Here is a 17,783-nt window from a genome sequence, read left to right on the forward strand (position 1 = left end):
AAATTATTTTGGAGTTTTGATTTCCCAGTGAAAAGGTAAGGAAAAAAAATGTTAAGGAAAGTGAAAATTTTTCCTTTTTATCAAAAACGCAGCTTTCCATTGCATGGACATTTCAGTGGGAAATTTTTCACAGCTTACTGTTGTGAAAATTGCCACTGGATCTTTAATAACCACAGAGGTGGGGAGTTCAGAGTTAAGTTTCACACAATGGGTGGTCCCAGGAAGAGCAGAGCTCACCCACAAGCCTGTGCAGAGCCTGTTCCTCAATTCCTTGCCATGTGTTCTTTGGATCAGCTCTTCTTTGTTCAGTTTGCAGCCATTCCAGTCTGTTAGATGGTTTCTGTCTTAACGGGCCAGCCAATGAAATCATTTCTTGTAACATTTCCACAGAGAGGAAATGCTAATGAAAGAGGGAGGGGGAAAATAATCTTGATAAAATCCACATAATGAAATATGACTGAACTAAATGTGTGTCGCCACCAATTTCCAAACTTAACACCCGTGAACAGCCTAATATAGCACATCTGCTGGCTACGCTATATTAAGTGTTACTTCTCCAATTCATGCAGCAAAAGGACTTGTCACTTTCATTTGCTTCACGAGCACAATATTTGCTTAATAATCACATCAAATAAGGAAAGCATTTTTTTATTTGATTCTTGTTTTATTATCTTTCTGATTATGCAGCAATATGGCAGGATTTGTACCAGGTTTCAGATTTATGGGGAAATGAGGCAGAAGGTTGAAGATACGTGCGCACACACACATACATACAGGTACTTGCACAGTGGCTACCTCCTGGTAGGGTTTCCAATTTTCTTGGGAAAACGAGTCGATTGGAGAGCGTCTCCCGTTGACGCAGCACACTGAAGACAGTGGAGTAAGTTGACCTGCACTCTGTTGACTCCAGTTATATTATTCACAGAGCTGGAGTAGTGTAACTTAGGTCAACTAACTACCACAGTGAAGACAAACCCAAACCTTTGATATAATCATTCAAAACTGAGGAATAGGCTCGGTCTATCCATTACATCAATGTCAGTCTTTCACTAGAGAATATTGCATTGCACGTGGACCCGCACTGATCGTCCTCAGCTTCTGCATGTTTCTTATTGCTTAATGCTTCAAGCCTACAACTCTGCGTTATTGTCGTTTACACGTAATCAAATGGTTTTGACTTTTTTGTTTAAATAATATTGAAAACCAAACCAAAATCTGTACAGACGCTCCAATGCGCAATTTTATAATTATATAGATTAGTATTATGCCCACTGTAGTTTTACTTTTTATTTTTACAACTCTAAATTAACCTGCAACTTTACTACCTTATGTGGCCACAATTTGAATATGTAACTAAAACTAAGCGCAATACAGTGTACACTAATAAAACAGCTTGTGAAATAAAAAATGCCTTCAAATGGACTCAGTAGTTTTTCCTAGGGTGGTAAAAACCATGATTTACCTGGCAAAAACCACCTCTGGTAAACACCATGCCATTAGGGTGACCAGATGTCCCGATTTTATAGGGACTAGGGTGACCAGATAGCAAGTGTGAAAAATTAGGACAGACGGTGGGGGGTAATAGGCAGCTATGTTAAAAAAAAAAAAAAAAAAAAGCCCCAAATATATGGACTGTCCCTATAATATCAGGACATCTGGTCACCCTAATAGAGAATGTTCTGATTTTTGGGTCTTTTTCTTATATAGGCTCCTATTACCCCCCCACCTCCTGTCCTGATTTTTCACATTTGCTGTCTGGTCACCCTATGTGCCATCCTTGCCTTACAGCACGTTACTAGCCAGTGCAAACTTGACAAATTGTTTCTCACTTGTGCGAAATTCCCTGACTTCTGTATTCCAGGCTTTGCAGTGAGAGGAGGGATGGAATCAGTTTAGACAGGTCAGCTAGGTAGTTGCAAAGAGCCCAACTTTTTAAAATTTGCTTTGCAAGGGGCCTGGGAGATCACTTTCTTACTCTATCTGCCCTGCAACCAGTTGATGTATGCAAGTGGAGAGTGCTCTGCTACCTACAGAATAGCACATGCACAATCTGCTGCTGATTGATTCATTGCCACGTTAGTGTGTATGTGTAGGAAGAAAAGCTTTACTGTGCAGGTCTCTGTGTGTCACCAATTTCTATGTTCAGCCTTGTACGCATTTGACATCTGAGTTTATGTTCCGCCTTCCTGAAAGAACGAAAGTGCTTTCATTTGCCATGAACCTCTGTGTAAACAAATCACTGTAAAAGACACATTGTCTGTATCAGTCCTTTGAACCCATTTCCTGGCTTTTCCCTCTTTTTTTGAAAGCGCAGTTGCCAACTTTCACGCTGTAAATAAGCACCCTGACTTTCACAATAAGCCCAAAATCAAGCTAATCCCATTTCAAAACATGTGAGTCCCTAAGAACCCCAACACTCTGTGACTAGATCCCCCCAATGTGCAGTCTGGGACTGTGGTGGGCCTGCTGTGCACCCGTGACTCTCTCCCCTTCTTGCCCCTGCTTGCCAGGAGCCGATCAAAAAAAAGAAACTACAAGCCAAAAACTAGCCAAAAAAACCTCACAAGCCAATTAAGCCAAAAACAAGCCCAATTTCTGCGGGGTTTTTTTTCCCCCCAAGGCTTGGCATGTCTCTTCGAAAGCCATTGTAATTAGAAAGCTGTTGGAACAAAGCTCTCTTAATGTGCCAGAATGGGGAAATATTGCAAAGAGATGGGATTTAAAAGGAAAAGTAAGGGCAGTGAGCTGAGTGTTGGGATCATGTGAGGTCAAGTGAATGGAACATGAAACTCCGGGCCAGGAATTCTGAAATTCTAATCCTTGTTCTAACACTGATTTACCCATCAATTTGGTCAAGTTATGGAATACTCCCCCTCATCTCCCCATCTGGAGAATGGGCGTAATAATAGTTACTTAGCACTTGATATCTTCAGTAATGAATCCTTATCACATTTCCGGAAAGAAGAGTTTTTATTATATAAGCTTAAGAAGGGAATGATTAATCTGAACACTTAGACAAGACTTGAACCAAAATGAAACTTCTCTGCATGTTGAGAAAGTTAGAATATAAAATTATCCAATCTACACCTATTAATATGTCACTCACTTCCACACCTTTTTTTGGCATGAGCAAGACAGAGAAGCACCAAAGTGCCTTTAGAAAGGCTGTTTATATGACATCTCCAGCCTGACTAGGTGCAAAAGCCCTAGGAACTCCACCAGAAATCCTGTTTTCCTGCTTGATTTGAAGACTCAAGAGCCACCATTCACAGACTATTGGCTGGCATGGTTGCTGAGCTCATCTGCCTCTTTATATTCCAGGAGCAGGCAGAGACCCCAGTCAGGAGCAATCGGATATAGTACCAGGCACTGTACAGATTCTGAGGGCCAGAATCATCTCTGAGGGAGATCCTAGGGCAGGTTCTAAGGAGAGGCAGCTTGTGTCTCCCTTATTCAGAAGGTCCCCATTAGGCCCCTGCTGCAATCTTCAGGACTGCTCTAACCTGCACCCTGCTTCAACAGCCTCTGTGGGACTTTGCAGGGGTGCAGGATTGCTGGAGCCTAGGAATGCCCTGCTCTGCCGCCATCCCATCTCCTGTCCAGGTGGGGGTTGAACTGGGGATGCTAGGTGTACATAGAATACACGTTATATGCAGTGTTGTTGTAGCCATGTCTGTCCCAGGATATTAGAGAGACAAGGTCGGGGAGGTAATATCTTTTATTGGACCAACTTCTGCTGGGTTTGAGGGTTAAACCCCCCTTTTTGTCCCAAGATTACAGGGGTGTTAACAGGCCACTTCACCTTGAGTGGTCACTTAGAATATGGGCTAACTACTTATGCATCCCAGACTTGAGGAAGAGCTTGTCTTCCTCACCAACAGAAGGGAGTACCTCACCTACCTTGTCTCTAGAATACAGGTTGAAAACCCTGAATGACAGGGAGGCTGGTGTTGTCAGCAGTGACAGAGAAGGGGCCGAATGGAGAAGGTTTAGGATGGACTGATAATGCAAAGCTGCAGTTGACTCCCTCCACCTCCACAACCTGGTGTCAGCCCAATGTATTATATAGTTTAAGTGTGGTAACAACCTTCCTCACACATAACACTGCTGCTGGTTCTCATTTCCATCAGCTTTACACTCCACTGATATCAGTGACGTTACTCTTGTGTCCCTAAGAGCAGAACCCAATACTGTCTGAGAACTTCGGTCCTATGCTGGTCATGTATGAAACACTGGAAACCTTGACGTATATGCAACCTATCTTCCAACAGCCATTAAATATTTCAGAGTCACAAGTAGAGGGTAAGTAAAAATTTCCAATGTCTGCCCTTCCTAGCTGACTCGGAAGCTATGTTGGCCCTAACGCTGTGGAATCTGTATCAATGCCAATTGCTCTCTCCCGGCCCTGTCACAGTCCTCGTTTGTCTAAACAGACGCGAAAGTATTCGGCAGAAAACTCTGATCTCGAAGGGCTCCCTATGATGGATTGCTCAGGAGGGGTGGAGAAGGGTCAGTCCTTTCCATTAACAAGGGATGGCAAATGGAAATACAGATCATAAATAGTCTGAAATAATCTGCCTACTGTTCCACTGATCTAAACATTTGGAAAGCTGTCATTTTTTTTTTATTCTTTTGATTTTGCAGCTTCACAGCTCAGGCGCTTTTTCTTTCTGGCCCTGGAATTTCAAATTTGTGGCGGAGCTCTTCAGCTGGTATCAATCAGTGCAGCTTCAGTGAAGAAAGTGGGGCTATGAGGATTTATATCAGCTGAGGGCATTACCCTGTATTTTTAAGTAACTCACCACCTCAAGCCAAATATTCAAACTCGTTAATTTCGTGTTGAGGTAATTGTACCATTTCTGTTTGCTTTATTGTTTTGGGTTAATGTAGATTAGCTTGCTCTCCGCAGAACCCCCCTCCCACTCTCCAGATTGCAACCGGAGAGACTACAAAGTAGTTTAGAATGCTGGGCCTTTTGTTCTGGAACAGCCTCATAGAGGGAAAAAAAGAGCTTACACTGAGCTGCTGTGAATAGTACCAGCAAAGAGAAGCATCTTATTCCATACTCGGTTATCTTCCACCAGCCACACTTAATCAGGCTGCTATGTGTGGCTAGGGAGGCCAGAAGGCTAACTTGCAAGTTTATTGAACCTATAAATAACCAAGAATGCAGGTCAATAGAGGATGCAGACACCAGCCAGCCCCACACTACCATTTGTGTGGTGGTGAGAAGGTTGTCCACATATTCAAATCAGCAAAAGAAACTGAGTGGCTGGGACATAAAACTAGCTGTCCCTTGATAATCTAGAATTAAGAATGGATCTTCAAGTAGAAATTAAGGGGCCCAGATCCTGTAGGCACGTCATGGACAGAATTCCCAGTGACATCTAAAGGAAGTTCCATGTGCAGAGAATGTCTGTCAGATCAGGTCCGCAGTTGGCAGCTAGCATTATACTGAGACGGAAGTAATATCAAGTGGCTCCCTTGTGTGAACTGCCATGAAAACTGCACATACATAGCAATATATGCCACAAACCATTTAGCTCTTTAAAACTATAGGGCCAAAGCCACAGCTGATGTAAATTGGTGTAGCTTCAGGGGAGCTACATCCATTTTACTCCAGCTGAGGGTCTTGACCTGTGTGGCTTATTTTTTAATATTTCAGTAAAAAGAAACACAGAAACAGCACAGTGTGATAATGATAGAGAGCAACTGCCAGTGGTTTTGAATTTAATGTTGTGCAAGCATTGAAAGCATAACTTAAGATATACAGTATGCTGTTGACTTACAGACAAAATGAATAGTATTTATACTAATTTACAACTGCTTGATTGATGCCTTGATGTGTGTAACATAAAATTAAATTGCCCATCATTATCTCTTGTAGTGTGACTATGTAGCCTGGAAAAGCGCCTTCCATTGTAACTTTGTTGGAGTGTGGGAAGTGGTTTTGGCTCCATAAGCTTTCCTCGCTGAATCATGCCTTCTTTTATCACTGCTTTATCTTTTGCTGTGTGAAGCCCGAGTCTCTCAAGCATTTGGTTTAAACTCTTCAAAATCTGATTGTGATTAACAGTACCATTTACTTCTTCAACCAGTGTAGCTGCTTGTCAGGAGAATTGCCTTGACGAAATTACCTTACATCACTGACTTTCTGGCACTATATGTTTTTAATCCTTAGGACGCTGGTATTTTCCAGCCTGCCAGCCAACTGCATGGCCTAAGAACTTTCATACATACATGCCCACTGCCTTCAAAGGGTTACCCAACACTGGGCCCAATGGTAAATACTGACCGGAATACATTTGTGTCCCATTTCAATACATTCAGTAGTATAGATAACAATGAACCCAGGCAGGGTCTTATAATGGAAACATGGATGTGTTGCTTTCTTCCATTTTTAATTTCTCCCTATCAGCCAACATCTGGAAGGATGAGGTATCTTGACATTTATAGGGCGAGCGCAAAAGCAAATAATTTTGAAAGAAAGCATCTAAACAGATGACCTTGAGGCTCCAATCTTGCCAATAATTGTGATGCTAAAAGGCTTGAAGTAGGAACCTGCAGTTTACTTAAACTCAGAACTCTAAGGGGATAGGACAATCTGAGAACTACTGTATTGAGATAAGTACATACTTAATATGACTCACATGCTTTCTCCCCTCAAAATCAATGGACTCTTCACCTAAGTAAAATTAGGCACATGCTTAAATGTTTTTAGGATTGACGCAGGGATCCTTAGATCCTGGGATGGGATGCGGGGGGCGTTCTATCCCCCAGCTTCCTATATTCCCCCATTTATGATTGCAATCTTATGTCTTGTAGGATGGATGCCTGCATGGAGGGTCACAGCGTATTTGTACTGCTGAGTGACCCTCAGAAGGGGCTGATGGGAACATAGGATCCAATCCACATTTTTTAGAGAATTTAGTGCCTCAGCTGTCATGAAAACTCTTGCAGTAATTTCCATTATAGGATCATAGAATCATAGAAGATTACGGTTGGAAGAGACCTCAGAAGGTCATCCACCCAACCCCCTGCTCAAAGCAGGACCAATCCCAGCCAGGGCTTGTCAGCCAGGCTCTAAAAACCTCCAAGGATGGAGATTCCACCATCTCCCTAGGTAACCCATTCCAGTGCTTCACCACCCTCCTAGTGAAATAATGTTTCCTAATATCCAACCTAGACCTCCCCACTGCAACTTGAGACCATTGCTTCTTGTTCTGTCATCTGCCACCACTGAGAACAGCCGAGCTCCATCCTCTTGGAACCCCCATTTAGGTAGTTGAAGTCTGCTATCAAATCCCCCTCACTCTTCTCTTCTGCAGACTAAATAACCCCAGTTCCCTCAGCCTCTCCTCCTAAGTCGTGTGCCCAGCCCCTCTAATCCTTTTTGTTGCCCTCCGCTGGACTCTCTCCAATTTGTCCACATCCCTTCTGTAGTGGGGGGCCCAAAACTGGACACAATACTCCAGATGTGACCTCACTTATGCCGAATAGAGGGGAATAATCCCTTCCTTAGATCTGCTGGCAATGCTTCTACTAATGTAGCCCAATATGCCATTAGCTTTCTTGGCAACAAGGGCACACTGCTAACTCATATCCAGCTTCTCATCCATTGTAATCCCTAGGTCCTTTTCTGCAGAACTGCTGCTTAGCCAGTCAGTCCCCAGCCTGTAGCAGTGCATGGGATTCTTCCATCCTGAGTGCAGGACTCTGCACTTGTCAGTGCAGTGGCGCTATTACAGGATGCAGTGGGTTGGATTATTACAATGAAATATTCTAGTATATTTTTAAAATCAGGAGGTCTAGAAGTGGAACACTAAGCCCCACCCCAAATGATGGAGAAGTTCCCATTCACCATGAACCTTTTGGCTTGGGTTCTTCTGTAGTGCATAGAGTTGTTTTTCTTTGAATGAGCTCTCAAAAGTTGAGATGCTTCTTGTAACTTGATTTGAGATGCAAAACCTCTTGAGTTCATGAAGTTGGGCTGGCACTCTCCCAGGAACAGACTCTCCCTTGGATTCTTCCAATCAAGCAGAAGCCAGGAGATGTCAGAAGAAGAGCCTTTTGGGTGGTATTGTGGCACTTCTGTTCCTAGTCCAGGCTGTATCATGGAAGTGAGGAGAAGAGTGAAAGTGAAAAATCTTGGGAATGGAAAGTGATTTAAGCTCTCTCTTTCTCTCCCTCTGTGTGTGTGAGTGTTTTGCATAAAGGTTCAATTCAGGTTTGGTTCAGCTTTTGGACCGAAGTTCTAGAGCTGTATCTGCAGTTGGTCTAAATCAGCGCAGCTCCATTTAAATTAGTTCGTGCCACCTCAGGATCTATCCCCCTGCCAAACAGTTTAATCTAAGTAGTTCATTGCAAGAAAGACTTATGCTGTTTTTACAGCTTACCCAGAAGCAGGAAGTCCCAGAAACCTTTGTGTGTGGTGGGGGCAGGGTTAGAAATCTTGGCGCACAAGACTCCCATCATTATTTTGCAGATCCAAGATGTTCAAATAGCTCTGATAAACACAAGAAACTCATGACTATGTCTCATGCAAAGTGACTGAGATTACTCTGTGTGAAGATGGCTCAGAACAAGTGATTTTATGATGCATAAAATAAAATATTTACAATGAAACTGGTACAAAATTCCATCCTACTTTGGCAATATCTTACCTAAGAGATCAACTCAAAATACTCCCAAATGTGCAATTCTGCACTACTTCTATTTAGAAGATCACCTGTATTGAGTGACCTAGATTTGTGCCTCCCTTGAGTGGTTGCTTAAAGCGGGTTTCACTTCATTTAAAAAAGAAAGATACAGGTGGGTTACAGCTTCCCAAAGTCTTGTCTCTGTTTTATCTCCCTATATCCCTGAGTTTAAGTAAACTCCAGGTTGCTGCTTCAGGCCTTTTATGCAGCAGAATTAGCAGTGCTGCCTGAATTTCTGCATTGTCTGCTTACTACTGCTCCAGTGACTCTTTATATTAGCTACAATGGTAGCAGCCACTGCTACAGAAGGGCTTATTACTTAAAAAATCCAGAATTTCTCTAGATGAAGCAACAGCAATGTCCTTGTCACCTAAGTTAGCATCTACAGCCATGTGATAATTGAATGAGGAGGGGCAAGGAGTCAGAGAGAGAAAGTAAAGAAGTTAAGTCCAGAGATGAGTTTAAGTAGCAAGCTGGAATCCGTATTCAAACAGCCTGGAACTCCAGCCAACTGAGATCCTGGGGGTCAAACCCTGGCCTTATTTGAAGTCTGTCAGAGTTTTGCCCTTCATTTCAGGGCCAGGAGTTGAGCCTAGGTTCTGGGCCATTACAGAGATGATTTGCAGAATTTGATTTCCTAGAGTCTGGGGTATTTGAATTCAAGGCTTTGTTTAGGGTCCACCTCTCGTTAAATACTAGTCACGCTGTTCGTTAATATCTCATGCACATGAATTTGTGTTCCCTATAATTTCCTCATTTAAAAATAAAAATCTCTGAATATTCTAGGAAAACTATGCCAGCGCTTGACAGCTTTTAAGTGCTTCATTTTCACAGACTATGTAATGTGGTTTAGGAATGGCTAAAATTCTTGGAGAAAGATTGTCAATCAAAAAAACAAAAACAAGCCCCCTCACAATGTTGAAATCCTGCTATACATAAATACAAATTCAGATCCATATATAAAAAACATACTTGTCAATCAGAAATTTCGTTATGGAAAGAAATTTCACATCCCATGCTGCATAACAGGAAAACTGACTAAATGACAGATTGTATGGAAGGCTTTCAGAAACATAAATGCCAAGCTTTAAAATTCAGTTGGCCAGACAAGATATCCGGCAGCATTTAGCTATGATCTCAGCATTTATATATTTTATTTATAAAGAAAACAGCTTGCTTTCTTACCCATTTTGAGAGGGTTTTGTTGTTGTTTTTTTGCAAAGATACCATTAACTTTGGGATATACTGATGTCATCTGGCACCTGTTGACACCCATACCTAACACAGAGAGAGCAGCCAGGGCAAGCCACCTAAAGATGAAATGCACTGCCTTTTCTTTTTAAAACAGTTGTGATTGGATATTTGTGTGTGATGTATAACTGGGAATATATACAGGCAATTCAATGAATGGCAATGCAAAATGTTTGAAAATAACACCCTCCAGAAGCAATGCAGGGGATACATGCAAAGCAATCCAGAGGAATATGTACGCTACCCAAGACTAGAAAGTTACTATAATAATGAAGTGCAGTATCCCGGCTCTGAGGGGCAGCTGGGAACAATATTCGAAGGGTCAGTGCTGTCTTATGTTGCATGGAGGTACCGACAGGGGAAAAGAGAGCGATGAGCTGCTTAGAACCTGCACAACTATAGAGCAAAATTCCAGCTTAGCCCGTGAATCAAGGCCGCTTCCAGCCAAGTAGCATATACGCTGCAGGCATGCCAGCTGGGGTCACCTGTTGCTTCTTTCAAAGCGAGCAGCAATGTGTGCTCCCACATCCCCTCTCTAAGTGGCTAAGTCCAGCTAAGTGATGAGCACCCCTGTCTCCCATACTACAATCCAACTGCATTCGGGATAGTCTATAGGGAAATGTCTGTTTCAGAACTTCTGCCGCTCCTACGGTCCAACTTGAAGTGCTAACATTCCGCGTTCTTGCCCATGACTAGTTTTGAACAAGGATTCAATATAGATTCAATAGGGTAGTTGCTTTATGCCAATTAAAAACTAATTAATTATTCAAAATATATCAGAGAGCAAACTATGTACAAGTCAGCTGGTATTTGTGTAATATGCAATAACCATAGCAATTATTTGCCAGTCGATGTGTCTCTTTAGATTTAAAATGACAGCTCGCTCCTTCTATGTTAAATACCATTTGAGATTATTAAAAACATTTATTGAAGCTTTAGCATCTCTGCAGTAAAATATACCTCCCTTATGTGCTTGTAAGGACTCAATACAGTAGATCTATTTTGAATAATCAATTGGCATTTTAAAATACCATAACAATCCAATTAGACTCAAATTAAATGTAAATGTCCTAAATAAATTATCTGCACTTAAAGTGTTAATTGAATAAAAGAATATACTGCCCTGAGATATTACGGGATTTTTTGTTTTCAATTTTCCGTGGAAAAAAGGAACGCCACCACAGTGTGGGAAGCTTTGGTTTCAGCATCCATTCTTTCTGCACGGGTTTGTCTTGTGCTCTTCCATAAACGTGGTGAAAAACAAATTAAAGGGCCATTGTCACATTCCTGCAAACTTTGATTTCTGTTTTCAACTGAAAACCTAATTGAAGGTCCTATTCTGCAATTTGCCAGACTACTCATGCTTCACTGGTTCTTAGCACCTTGCTTGAAGGAGCTCAGTAGCTAGCCAGTTCAGACCTTCGTTGGCACACTAGTGCCAATGTGCTCCTTGTTATAGCCCAAGACTTTGGTACTGGGCCAGGGAACCTTTCAACTCTAGGATAATTTCTAATCACTACTGAGCCAACGTTGATACCATCTGATGGCTGTTTGGTGGCTCACAGAAAAGGAGCTTGGTGAGTCTCTAATTCCCATGAAATGAGCAAAAGTCCTCCTCACAGAAAGTTCCCGACCACAACTGGCACTAATTGACACTCTTGTTGGCAATCTTATCCTTAAGACAATGAGAAAATGGGCTGGGAAGACTGAATACCCCTCTCACCCTTAGAGTGGGTTTTCCAAGTCAAGCTTCATGCACATTTCTGGGAAGGCAGCTTGAATTGCCACTGCCTGTGAGATGATACCTTTTCAGTGGATAAACAGAGGATTTTACACTCCAGGGTTCTCAATCTGACATCCTTGCACAGCACTAGATACTAACCAAACACAATTAAATTGCTTAAGCTTCATTTCGCATTCCCTTTCACACAGCTTGTGTGTGTTGAGAGAAGCTCTCTGCTATGCAGACCTCTCAACGCTGCATGATTCTGAGACATTACTCATTTTAGGCCAAACCCTTCTTCCATCCCGCGTAAATTTGGAATTGTTTCTCTTTTTCAAGTTCTCTAAATTGCTGATACAATCCCCCAAAATGCCCTTTTCCATCTCTAGCTGGCAAGAAGACCTCCATCTATGCCTTTCATTCAATGAACACATAGCAGTTCATACATTTATCTCCTCTGGGCATCTCGGAGACCTCCCGCTCTTTTCTGGCTCCTGCCTGGCCTCTGCAATCATCCTGCTCACTGGGACCAATGGAGCCCAGATATCAACTTGAGGGAGCTGGTGATAGAATGCGTGCTCTGGAATGATCTCCCAAAGGAGATCCAAGATCCAGCATTAAAAAGCATCTCTTCACCATCATGGTCCCGAAAGAAACTAAGCAGAAGAAAGTTCAGCATTGCACTCAAAGCCATACCTCGGCATGTAGGCCAGAAGCAGGACAGAGAAGTGACTCCGCTTTTGGAGAATCATCATTATTTTATAGTTATTGCAGAGATAGGCACTTAAGAAATGCTGACAGACAGACATAAACTCTACATCTTGAGACTGAAGTTGTAAGAAGCATCATTTATGCTAAAGAAATTAATCCAGCCTCATATTCTTCTCTGCGAGCTTCCATTTAAGTCTTTGTCACACATTTTAAGAGCATCACAGAAATAAGATATGGAAAAGACCTACTAAGTCATCCAACCCGTCTCACTGACATGAGCCAACACAGCACCATTCCCAGAAGTGCATTTTCATCCTGTCTCGTTTCAAACGTCCCAAGCAATGAGGGTTGAGAGACTATTCCATAGCTAAATAGCACGTTGAGAGAATCCTTCATCATGGGCCTTTGTAATGAGCCATTCCTCCTCTTCTTCTTCAGATGTCTGGAGTGAAAATTATAGAAAGAAGCATAAATATATATTTATTTATGCCTGTTTCTGTAATATTCACTCCAGGCATCTGAAGAAGTGGGGGTTTTTACCCATGAAAGCTTATGCCCAAATAAATCTGTTTAGTCTTTAAGGTGCCACTGGACTCCTCGTTGTTTTTCTGGATACAGACTAACACAGCTACCCCTCTGATACTATTCCTCTTCTGTGCAGCCAATCCATGTAGTTACCGCATAGTATGTTATAAGCCCAGAGTTGGGTGTCACCAGAATGGAAACAATCCCAAAAATCACAAGTACTGACCTTTATCATCAGTTAAAGAATCCAGCAAGAAGGTTAAGCCAGTTACCAAAAAAGAGAAGAGAGGCCAACTTCTGTTACGATAAAGATACCTTGGATAAATAAGCAATGAAAGGGAAGGCCAGCAAGACATCTAGAGTGGAGCATAGACGATTTGGTTATGTTACGTAAGGTTTGCTAGGCTAGGAAAGTTACCTCTAACCATAGTTTCATAAGAACATAAGAATCTAGTCTAGTATCCTGTCTTCCACCAGTGTTCCATGCCAGATGCTTCAGAGAGAATGAACAGAACAGGGCAATTTCTTGAGTGATCCATCCCTGGTCGTCCAGTCCCAGCTTCTGGCAATCAGCTTCTGTCCAGCCACATGTAGTATGAACACAACTAGTAAGAGATGACAAATGCTTGTAATTCTGTTGCCAGATTCTCTGCCCTCAATACTTTTCTGAATAGGGGGATTGCTCGCTGCTGACGCTGCCAGGACTGTTAGCCATCCAAAGGGAGCGGAGAGGAACGGGGCTATAATGGGCACATTCCGTTTCTAGGCACCTATGTGAGGTTCTGTGAGCCAGTGTGATTCCAAACTCCCCCCTAATGGGAGCATACTCAACAGACATAATCAGTCTTTAGCATCTAACAATTGGTTCAATTTATTTATTGATCCTTGGGCCTTTGACACAATCAGCATGCTGGGAAACTGCAGCAGATCCTTCAACTACTCTCTGTGTGTGTAAGGAATGAAATGGAATGCCTGTTGTTGTGAAAGAGGATCTTTTTATCTCCATCATCCTGTTCTGTAACTAGGCATCCCAGAAGTGAGTTGTCTCTGTTAACAGCAGGTGAGGGGAAAGGCTGCCAGATACTTCTGTTTGCAGGTAGATGGGATTTTATTCCATTTGGTCTGGTTAGAAAGGGGCAACCTTCCAAATGAAAGGCAAAAGGAGATGAAAGGGGAACCCACAGCAGAACAAAATACAAAGCTATAAAAGAAACCTTAAGGGTCAAAATGACTTTTAAGTAACAAAGTGTTTGTTTGAAAAAAAGAGAGAGAGAGAGAGACAGCTAGCACAGGATCACTGTTCTAGGGTTTGCTATAAAGCAGAACAGTAGGTCTGGAAGGGAAATAATAAGAGAGAGACAGAGGGAGCACATGTGAGATGGGATTCCCTGTGAAACAGTAATCAAGGCGTCCAGCGTCATATCAAAGCAGAATGTGATCAAACTCTTTCCTCTTAGAAAGACGGTGTCGTAACCGTGGCAATGTGGTCAGGAAAAGAAATATTCTGCATTGGGACAGTTTTTGTGAAAATGGGGGGAAATGTTGTGGGTTGGTCTTATTTATTAATTTTCTCTGGTTTCCACAAAGAGCCAGGGCTGGCTGAAAATTTTCCATCCAAGCTCTTTCTGATGGAAAATTGGGTTTTCAACTAAATGAAGTTTTTTTGCAAAGAAGCCTCTACTTTCTGTGGTAATTTTGAGTTTTTGTTGAGAAACTGAAAACAAACAAAAAAACTTTTCAGTTTTCTGATGAAAAGTGGAAATTTTTCACAGTGGGGAAGGGGAAACATTTTCCAGGCAGCTGTAGAAAGAACCTTAAAAGGGCAATTTATGCAGGTTAGAAATGACCATTTTGCAACTCAGAAAACCTGAGGACATGTGGGGTCAAAGCAGGAGACTGAGGGCCAAGACTCATGGGATCTGATTCTCAGTTCTCCCATCGGTCTGCTTGGGAGGCTTAAAATGGCTTGAAGTGCTCGTCCCATGTTCTGGGGCCAGTCACAGGCTGTAAGTCAGGGTAGATACGACTGGGATTGGCGCCTTAGAAATACATACTTAGGACAGACTGGAATACTAGTCGGAATGGGTATCTCTGGAGACGAGATCTTTGATGCAAGGCTAAAAGAAAGTGAGTTTTAAGGAGGGGTTTGGAAGAGGGGTAAGAAGGTTGCTTGTGGCTCAGTTTTCAAAAGTGTTGGGCATTGATATCTGTGGGTGAAATCCTGGTTCCACTGAAGTCAATGGGAAACTTCTGCTGACTTCAGTGGAACCAGGATTTCACCCTATGACTTCTGTTGGGGCAGGCGCAAGTCTATAGGGAACAGCATTATATTTACCTTCCTCACAAGAAAGTCTTAATTAATGTGTATAACATGCTCTGAGATACACAGGAGGAAGGGGCAACAGAAGGACAAGGACATAGCTACTCATTAAATAAATGGTCCAGTTTTCTGGATGGCAAATGGCCCAGTCTCACCTGGGTGCAGATTTGGAAAGTCCATGATTCTTCCCCACCTGGGTCCAACTCAGACACTGCAGTTGAATGCAGATCAGAAAAGTATCAAACCCAAGTAGCCTTTTGGGTTAAGAAAACATAAAATGCATAAAAACAGGGGCAATATTCCCCTTGCAGTATAGAGCTCTGCATAGTTAGACCCTCGCTGATAAGGACGGTAGCTTCGTTATCAGAACTGTTTGGTCCTTGTCAGGTGAGACAGATAACATTATTTTAAATTAGTTTTTGCATCTTATCTTTTACATTTAATAGTCTTAGAGTCCAGCGTGGGTTGCTAGGCAACCTTCCCACCAGGTCTTGTCTTCCTTTCTTCTTACAAATGTGAAAAAACAACCAAAAAAAAAAATCCCTTCCTGTTCACAAAGATGAGGAAAAAGCTTCAGATTTATGGATCTTAATTGCATTCTCACCTCTAAGGGCTTGATCCTGCTGTTGAGGGGATAAGAGATGTAACTCCTATCAGAGATAGCAGGAGTTTCAAGCTTTGAAATTAGACAATATCTCTGATACTGCAAATACAGCATAAAATAGCATAAAAATTTCTGCCACTAATGTAAATAAATAGATACACCTACACAAACGTGCCATGGAATAACCAGATATTTATGATTAGTACATAATACTGCTGTTATCCCAGGTTGAATTAAACTGCTTTTAAAAAATGCATTCTTTTTTTTTTTTTCCATTTCCCATTTCCATTTCTGCAGGGCAGAATTAAGGTTGCTCGGATGCCTTAAGTCTACATTTTCATACCTTAACATATTTGATTTTTTTAAGGTTAACCTTTAAATCTCAAGATCTTGGATTTATAATGTTTGGTTTTGGTATAATTACAACTTCTATGTAATGTATTTTACCCTGAATTATGTGCTGTCAACCTTAACTCTATCTTAATGTCATTTTTATTTGTCTTGTTTTGTTCTAATTACAGTATTAAAAATTTCAACCATGAACAAAAATACCCCCAAAAAGAGTTATCATATAATATTTCTAATGACTTGAAGATCTGTAGAAGTGTTACAAAAATTAGCCCCTTTATATATTTGTCTATCCCTTAAAGTCAACGCCAAAATTTTCGAAAGTGGCCAGTAATTTTGGGTGCCATAGTTCTTCCATGCTTAATGTTCCTTGGGCCTGATTTTCAGTCATTGAGCACCTGCAACTCTGACTTACTGCAGTTGGAATGATGGGTGCTCAACCCTTCCGAAAATTAGGCCCAAGTCTCCTTAGGCTGGACATTCAAAAATGGAAGCACCCAAAATCAGAAGCCACTTTCTCAAAGTGTTGACCCAAATGCCTGAATCAGCGAGTCTAACTGTGTGCATCTCGGAGGAAGAGAAAAATGTCTCCTAACGCTTCTCTAAAACTGACCTAAAATAATTCTTCTGTATAAACAAACATCAAAACCATACAGTCTGATGTGTCAGGGTTAGAAGCAAATGCTAGAGTTGGAAAATTGGGGATCTCCTCTTTCCAGTGATATAACGTTTCAGTTCCTAAACCTGAATGGTCATTTAATATTGGATCTTAATCCTATCATTAGTACAGGACAGAGTAGTACACTGGGCCAACCAACCAAAAAGCCAACTAAAACCAAAAACAAAATACTTCCCGTTCCCTCAGGCAGAGATTTTACCCTGAAAAGGGAGACGTACCAGAGGCTACATGAAGTTCACTATGGATGTTGCTATTGTTATCGGTTTTACATGGAAGTCTCTCGGTGCCAAATTTTTAAAGGTGTATTTAGGCCCCTAAAGATGCAGATATACATGTAGTGCTTTTGAAAATCCCACTAGGATCCTGTATCTCTAAGTGCCTAAATCCCTTTAAAAATTGGCCTTGACCTGCTACAGTGATGGGCGACTGTATAACCATAAGACAAGCAGGTAATTTTTGGGGAGAAAGCCCCCTTTTCAGAGAGGGGTGGGATAGGACAATGGAAATATAGTTGTGGCAGGGTTCGTTTTATAAAATGGTGGCTCTTTGGTGAGAGCCTTGTAGTTTTAGAAGTGAAGACAATAAATTCTGCATCTTGGCAAAGGGTTAGACTTGTGGTTCCTTCTAACCTTATGATTCTAATCCTGGTGGAGATGAATTACTGGGCAGATTTGTGTGTGGAGGCTAAAGGTACAAGATGACTGCAATTTATCACATGGCTCTGCAGCTCATTATGTAGCTATCATGTCCCTATACATAGTGTGTACGCAAAGAGAGAGGGGAAGCAGTTATGACGCAGAGATAAAATCCCATCTGCAATTCTGATCGCAGTCTTTATATGGTGTCTTCACTGTACTACCCACCCACACGCTGGTCTTGGGTCCAGGAGTTGCAAAGCAGTTGCAGATAGTAGGACGGGAGGA

The sequence above is a fragment of the Chelonoidis abingdonii genome, chromosome 9 (genome assembly GCF_003597395.2).
Source record: "Chelonoidis abingdonii isolate Lonesome George chromosome 9, CheloAbing_2.0, whole genome shotgun sequence".
NCBI lineage: Eukaryota > Metazoa > Chordata > Testudines > Testudinidae > Chelonoidis > Chelonoidis abingdonii.